This window comes from Aethalodelphis obliquidens, unplaced genomic scaffold (assembly GCF_003676395.1).
Source record: "Aethalodelphis obliquidens isolate GAN/ISIS:26980383/991018 unplaced genomic scaffold, ASM367639v1 scaffold56, whole genome shotgun sequence".
Classification (NCBI taxonomy): Eukaryota; Metazoa; Chordata; class Mammalia; order Artiodactyla; family Delphinidae; genus Aethalodelphis; species Aethalodelphis obliquidens.
The window spans coordinates 909,421-917,797 of record NW_020838000.1 but is presented as its reverse complement, the minus strand read 5'-3'; positions in this window follow the sequence as shown (position 1 = coordinate 917,797).

The window sequence follows — 8,377 nt, the reverse complement described above, 5'->3', positions numbered from 1 at the left end:
TGAATTGGGAGGAGGAATAATGCAGTTTCCTGAACATCTCCTTTTGTTTCTTTGGAAAGATGAGACCTGTTTTGTTTTTGCAGGTACTGACACATTAAATTAGAATATATAAAGACGGATAACCAAACCCCAACTTGAAAATCAAAATGATCCATATTAATGATCCTTAATATTAGTGTATCTTTATAATTAAAAAAATTCATCATAGTATCTTGAGGGAAGGACCTATTAATTTATAGGTTAAAAACACTGATGGTATATTTTTCATATACCATCAGATGGTATGTGATATATGCTCATTCAAAAAAAATTAAAGCAGAGCAGAAGAGTATGTGTCAGCCCATTGCCACACCCCCTCACCACTGGCTAATAACATTTTATAACCTCAAAGTAACTGACACATGTATTGCCATTTTGATCTGGCCTAACGTTAGCAGACAGCACATGAGGATTTCCTTTATCCTTCTGTTACCAAGCAAGGGCTCTTATGCCCTGGTGCAGAAAGCCAAACTCTGACAGCGGGTGTTTGCAGTAAAGTAGTGGTTTATTTGCAGGCAACACGCAGGGAGGCCGGGTAGCTAATGCTCAAAAGACCCCTAACTCCCTGATGGCTTTCAGGCAAGGGTTTTTAAAGACAGTGTGAGGGGAGAGGGTCCTAGGTTGCATGATCAGCTCATGAACCTTCTGATCGGTTGGTGGTGAGGTAACAGGTGAAATTTCTGGAATCTCAACCTTCTGGTTCCAACCAGTCTGGGGTCTGTGTGCTTGTGGTCAGCCTGTAGTCACCATCCTCCCCTTGGGTGGCTGAAGGGGGTCATAGTTCTGCAGAACAGCTCACAGATATGTACCAGATTGTTACCTATGTCCCTTCAGGAGGAACTAGGAGTCCTGTGACTCTACTGTTGTGATTATTAACTGCTTGAGTCTGCTCTTTGGAACTCAGGGAAGGCCCAGGAGACGGAAGCCTTTTTCCTACAAATGAGAAATGGGGGGTATGGGAAGGCTTCTGTGTCTGGGAGGGCCCTGCAGGGGCCTCAGTTTCAATCCTCTCTTTTCTTTGATCTCCCTCAGTCTTGAGGGGACCAGGGTGGGACAAGAAAGGGAATAAAGTTTTGCAAAGAGAGGTTAATCATAAACTCAGCAGGGGCACTCGGCTTTAGGAGGACTTGGTTTCACTTTCACTGCTTAATTCCACCCTAGCCAAGCTCTGTTAAAGATGGGCTGGTGGTGAATAAGCCACCTGAGATTTCCTTGCTTTCCAGAGTGATGTTGGGGGAAGAGTGGGAGCTTTAGACTCAGTAACCTAGGTTTAAATCACTATCACTGGGCCTCCTTTTTCTCATCTGTAAATGGAGTTGTTACTGGACCAAACCTGGGTCCACTTGCCCACCTTGCAGCAAAGCCAATTTACTGACACCAGGTTGTGGTGAAGGAAAGTACAACATTTATTGCAGGGCACCCAACAAGGAGAACGGGTGACTCCTGTGCTCAGAAGAGCCAAGCTCCCCGATGGTCTTCAGGGAAGAGTTTTCAATGGCAACATTTAGGGGGGAGGCTGCAGGGTGCATGGCTTTCTTCTGATTGGTTGGAGGTGAGGTAATAGGGTGGCGTTTCAGGAATCTCAGTCATCAGCCTCTGATTCCAAGCAGCCTGGGGTCTAGTGCTCATGCTCAGCCTGTAGTTACCATCCTCCACCTGGGTAGCAGGAGGGTCTTAGTTTCTGCAGAACAACTGAACAACCTGTGCATCAGGTTGTTAGGTATATTCCTTGAGGAGGAACTAGGACTGTTTTATCACTGTACTCTTGTCATTACTTTTCTTGTTCAACTGCTTTTCCTTTGTATCTGCATTCCTTCTCTTCCCTAATTAGTAAGGGCATGTGCCTTCTCTTCGGAACTCAGGGAAGCCCTAGGAGAATAAAGCCTTTTTCCACAAACAAGAAATGGGGATACAGAGGGGCTTTTGTCCTCGGGTGGACCCCACAGTGTACTGCTCGGTTTCAGAGTCAATAATGTTATCCATGCATCAATGGTTTTGAGCCTCAAATGAGGTTATCAGTACTGTACAGAGAATACTAAGTGTATCCTCTGTACAGAGAGCGGCTATTTTGTTAAGAGCTGAGTGTGGGCTTTTCTGTATGTATGGATTCTCTAGGACCTTCGTTGCTAAGTCCAGAAAATTCAATTGGTTTGGATTTTATTATTATTTTCATATTTCTATATCTATGTAGATTTATTATTATTATAGCATCATCCATGTGACCTATTATTACATAGGACAAAAGCTTTGTCAAGGTAAAAAGCACCATATCTAGACTTTAGGATTTTCCCCCAAAATAAGCAGTGTGAAGCATAGAAACGTTAACAAAGAAGCTTATGACATTCCTTCTGAAGAGATAAAAGATGAGAAAGCTGCTGCTCTTGGCTGGCTCAGGCCCACCCCTTCCTAGCAGCAGCGGGGGATCAGATGACCTCTCAAGGTTCCTTGTCGCTGGTGGTTTTGTTTTTTGATGTCTGTTTAAAGATTACGCTAATACTGCTGATGTAAAATCCTTTGTACACAGTGATGGTTAAAAATACTGGCTCCTGACCTGAATCTATGCCTGCCTGGTTAAAATCATATACTTGAGATTAACAGGATTCAAATGCTCATGTCTTATATAAGCCATTGGGTCTTTTTTTTCTCCTCAAAAAGATTTCTTGTTATTGTATTTTGGACTAAAGCAAGATGGGGAAGGTTGATTAAAAAATGCATTTAAATACAGAAGGATTTAGATTATTTTAATAACTAAGCTTAGTTTTTATATTGTGGGTGAGAAAGAGGAATGAATAATAATGTAGAATGCAAAGACCCGGGAGGTGACTCCCCCAGAAAGCTATCACTGGAGCAGCATATTAACTAGGAAAGAGTCTTTGTAGCAGAGAACACAGAGAGTTCCCAGGTCTGTAAAGCACCATGTATCTAATAAGTAACTTGTGTAGTGCTGTGGGAGAATGGGCTCTGGAGCCAGGCTTTGGGGGTTTGGATACTGGTTCTGAGCTTTTATGGGCTCTGTGATCATAGCAATGCATTTAACATACTTGTGCCTCATGGTTCTCATCTGTAAAATGGGGATAATATTAGTTACCTACTTCGTAGGGTTGCTGGGAAGATTAAATGAGTTAATAAGTGTAAAGTGGTTAGCATGGTGCCTGGAATACAATGTGTTCAATAATAGCAATTAATTCAAAATCTTAAGTATTATTGTGTTTTATTTTGTTTCCTTTTTGTTTTCACTTCTTTACTGTTTTTTTTTTATTATTATTATTTTTGCGGTACGTGGGCCTCTCACTGTTGCGGCCTCTCCACCTGCGGAGCACAGGCTCCGGACGTGTAGGCTCAGCGGCCATGGCTCACGGGCCCAGCCGCTCCGCGGCATGTGAGATCCTCCCAGACCGGGGCACGAACCCGTGTCCCCTGCATCGGCAGGTGGACTCTCAACCACTGTGCCACCAGGGAAGCCCTCTTTACGTTTTATGATGGAAAAATTTTTAATTTTTAATAATAGAGAGAGGTATAATAGCCCCCATGTATTTGTTAGCAGTTATCCATTTATGGGCAATCTTGTTTTACCTAAATGCCCATTCACTTCCCCTACTTTTACTTGATTATTTTGAAACAGATCTCATCCATACTCTAGTTCATTTTAAAATCTTCCAGTATGTATCTCTAAAATAAAGGTAGCAAATTATGGCCCAAACTCTGTTTTATGAATAAAGTTTTATTGGAACACAGTGAAGGGGTCCACAATATGCCACTGATGGATAAAAATTATTTTGAACTGAAGTCATCTGAGGATAGGCTTTTTTTTCTGAACTCTTTTATCTGCCTAAGAGCAGATCCTCCTAGAAGAACTCAGTTGTGATGAAACTCCCCAGGAATGCTCAACCAGGCAAGATTAACTCTTATCACAGATATGAGAAGTTGGAACCACATCTAACCAGACATTGTCACAAAACTATACCTGTCATCTATTCTCCTGAGGGCCCATTTATCTTTCCTAAAAGGCATTTGGTTTTCCATAAGTGTCCTTTCTTCCCCTCCACTTCCCCTATTAAGATAATTTGTAGGTCCCAAATTATAAAGATAAGACACCTTTTTGAGTCATGTTTTTCTGTGAACTCTTGTGTATGTGCATGAATAAAAATGTCTTTTCTCTTCCTAATCTGTTTTTTTTATTTCTAAATTTTAATTTTATTGGAGTAGAGTTGATTTACAATGTTGTGTTAGTTTCAGGTGTACAGCAAAGTGAATCAGTTATACATATACATATATTCATTCTTTTTCAGTTTCTTTTCTCGTATAGGTTATCACAGAATACTGAGTAGAGTTCCCTGTGCTATACAGTGGGTCATTGTTGGTTATCTATCTTATATACAGTAGTGTGTGTATGTTCATCCCAAGGTCCTGATTTATCCCTCCCCCTTTCCCCTTTGATAACCATAAGTTTGTTTTCAATATCTGTAAGTCTGTTTCTGTTTTGGAAATAATTTCATTTGTTTCATTTTTTAAAACATTAAATTCCACATATGGGTGCTATCATATGATATTTGTCTTTCTCAGTCTGACTTACTTCACTTAGTATGATCATCTCTCAGTCCATCCATGTTGCTGCAAATGGCATTATTTCATTCTTTTTTATGGCTGAGTAGTATTCCATTGTATATATGTACCACATCTTCTTGATCCATTCATCTGTCAATGGACATTTAGGTTGTTTCCATGTCTTGGCTGTTGTGAATAGTGCTGCTATGAACATTGGGGTGCATGTATTCCTAATCTGTTTTTTAATCAGTTTAATTCACAGACCCCAATATCTGAACCTAAGAGGGTAGAGGAAAAGTTTTCTTTCTCAACACCAGTGATGCCCATTCATGTACTTATTGTGTGTGACCGCTTTTGTGCTACGATGGTGGAGTTGAGTAGTTGTGACAGACTTATGGTCCACAAGCTTAAAATATTTACTATCTGGTCCTTTACAGAAAATGTTCACCAACTCCTGCTCTCAAAGACAAGCAGACTCTCTTTCTTTTTAAAAAAACATAACCAGAATTCATTTTCACACCTAATAATTTTCACACCTAATTTCACACCTAATGCATTAACAATAATGCATTAATATTATCAAATATCCAATTGGTATTCAGATTTCCCCAGATACCTCATAAATTTTAAAAAATATGGATATATTAAAAACAAGGATCCAAATGAGGTCAACACATTGTCATTTTTAATCTAAAGGAGGCAGTCGTCTTTTCTCTTTTTTCCCCTTGCAATTTAGCTGTTAAAGAAACAGATCATTTGTCCTATAGCGTTTCCCACATCTATATTTTGCTGGTTGAAGTCTATGGTATCATTTAACGTGTTCCTCTGTCCTCTGTATTGCCTAGCAATTGGTGGTTAGAACTGGAGATTTAACCCAAGTTTACAAGAACATGCACTGTTCAAGGGTATTATGTGCCTTCATGACACAGTACACAATGACTATCATTTTGTGATGTTAGCAGATAGGCTGAATCTTTTTTTTTAACATCTTTATTGGAGTATAATTGCTTTACAATGTTGTGTTAGTTTCTGCTGTATAACAAAGTGAATCAGGTATACATATACATATATCCCCATATCTCCTCCCTCTTGCATCTCCCTCCCTCCCACCCTCCCTATCCCACCCCTCTAGGTGGTCACAAAGCACCGATCTCCCTGTGCTATGCGGCTCCTTCCCACTAGCTATCTGTTTTACGTTTGGTAGTGTATATATGTCCATGCCACTCTCTCACTTCATCCCAGCTTACCCTTCCCCCTCTCCATGTCCTCAAGTCCATTCTCTACGTCTGCGTCTTTATTCCTGTCCTGCCTGTAGGTTCTTCATTACCTTTTTTTTTTTTTTTTAGATTCCATATATATGTGTTAGCATACGGTATTTGTTTTTCTCTTTCTGACTTACTTCACTCTGTATGACAGTCTCCAGGTCCATCCACCTCACTACAAATAACTCAATTTCGTTTCTTTTTACGGCGAGTAATATTCCATTGTATATATGAGATAAGCTGAATTTTAAATATTGCTAATTCTGAATAAAAATCAGCACTGGAGGAGATGCCTCTTTGAATACGGGAAGGTCCACCCACGACAATACTGTGAAATTATTCAAATGTATCCTTATTGACTGGGCAGCACGACAGCTATAAAAAGGGGGAGATGAGCAGACCTTCCCTGGGGGCACATCTCTGACTTCTACCCATTCCGATAACCTTAAGTAGAGGTAAGTCCTCTACATATGAATGAGTTCCATTCTGTGAGCACATTAAGTCCAATTTGTTCATAAGTCCAACAAAGTTAGCCTAGGTACCCAACTAACACAATCGGCTATACGGTACTGTACTGTAACAGGTTTACAATACTTTTCACACAAATAATACATAAAAAACAAGCACAAAAAATAAAACATTTTAAATCTTACAGTGAAGTACCTTGAAAAGTACAGTAGTGCAGTACAACAGCTGGCATCCAGGGGCTGGCATCGAGGGAACAGCAGGAAGAGTTACTGACTGGAGGAGGGAGGGGAGGTGGGAGATGGTAGAGCTGAAGGATCGTCAGCAATAGGGCAATAGGGGACGGAGGGCCAGCTGCAGTGTCACTCACGCCTGACGCTGATGGCGCAGGATCTGGTTCCTTGCTGGATTCAATTCTATCCACCCTCTTGAAAAAACGATCCAGTGATGTCTGGGTAGTAGCTCTTTTTTTCTCGTCATAGATGACACGGTAGCACTGGGTTGCATTCTGAGCAGCTGCTGCAACCTCCGTGTACCGTTCTACGTTCAGGTCCTGTACCTCAAAAACTAACAGCGCCGCCTCAAGTAAAGAAAATCCCCTGCCATTTCCTGCGTCGTGAATCCCTTCGGTTCTTCAGTTACTTCTTCTTCCTCTTGTCTCTCTTCATCCTTTCGCTGGATGAAGATGCAATTCCATCAGGTCTTCATTAGTAAGCCCCTCATGTTGCACGACAAGGAGTTAATGTTATAAGAATGAGCGGCGTCTACCATCTTTTTGCTCGCTCCACTCTCTCAATTATTTTCACTTTTGTTTCCATTGTTATTGCTTGGCACTTCCTAGCAGTACCAGCTACATCACCGCTGCTTTTACGCTTGCTTCCGGACATCCTGGGCTTGAAATAAAGATACTGTACTACTGTACTCTATACAGTGCTAAACAATAAAATACACAAAAGCACAACCACTTGTAGAGGATGCATGCACGTGACAATGTACGCCAGACACGTGAACTAACTTACGTGATTGGACATGCGAACCCACGTTCGCATCTTTGAAAGTTCGCAACTTGAAGGTTTGTATGTAGGGGACTTACTGCATCTGGAACCTACCCCCTTCCTGTCATCTCACAGGCTCCTGCTACCCTGGTTGACGTCACCACCCTCTCCCGTCTACATCAATGTAGTAGCCTTTTAGTCTCCCTGACTCTGTACTTGCTTCCCTACCACCTGTTCTCAACCCAACAGCCAGAATAATCCCTTTAAAACCAAATCCATGGCACAACTGCTTTGCTCAAAACCTTTCAGAATAGGTATTGAAGTCCTTGCAATGGTTCACAAGCTTCTAAAGGATCTACACCACTTCTGCTAACTCTGCTCCAGCCTTGCTTATCTCTTTGCAGTTCTTTAAGTGTACCTGTCACATCCCTTCATAGGACCTCTGCGCTGGCTGTTCTTTTTACCGTTAGTGCTCTTCTCCCAGATGCGCGACCAATTCTCTCACCTTCTTCGAGCCTTTGCTCAGATGTCACCTTCTCGAGAATCCCCAGCCTAATCACTCTTTTTAAATATTGCATTCTGAGTACTGAGCCGCGTTCCCTGTGCTATACCATAGGTCCTTGTTGCTTCTCCATTTTAAATATAGCGGTGTATACATGTCGATCCCAATCTCCCAGTATATCCCCCGTCCCCCCGCTCCCCCCCGGAAACCCTAGTTCGTTCTCCAAGTCTGTGAGTCTGCTTCTGTGTTGTAGATCAGTTCATCTGTATCACTGCTTTAGATTCCACACGTAAGCGATGTCATGTGATCTTTGTCTGTCTGACGTGCCTCGCTCAGTATTCATCGACTATACTCCAGTAGAACATAAAAATTAAAAAAAAAAAAGGATTCTGCCTCCTACTTCCACACTACTGATCCACACTGCTACTAACCCTGCTCAACTTCTTAATTTTCCAAGGTATTAGTCACCACCTAACATACCTTATAATTTACTTAGTTGTCTGGTACTTGCATATTGTTTCCTGCCAGAAGGGAAGTTTCCTGATGGTAGGGTGCTTTGGTTTTTTTTC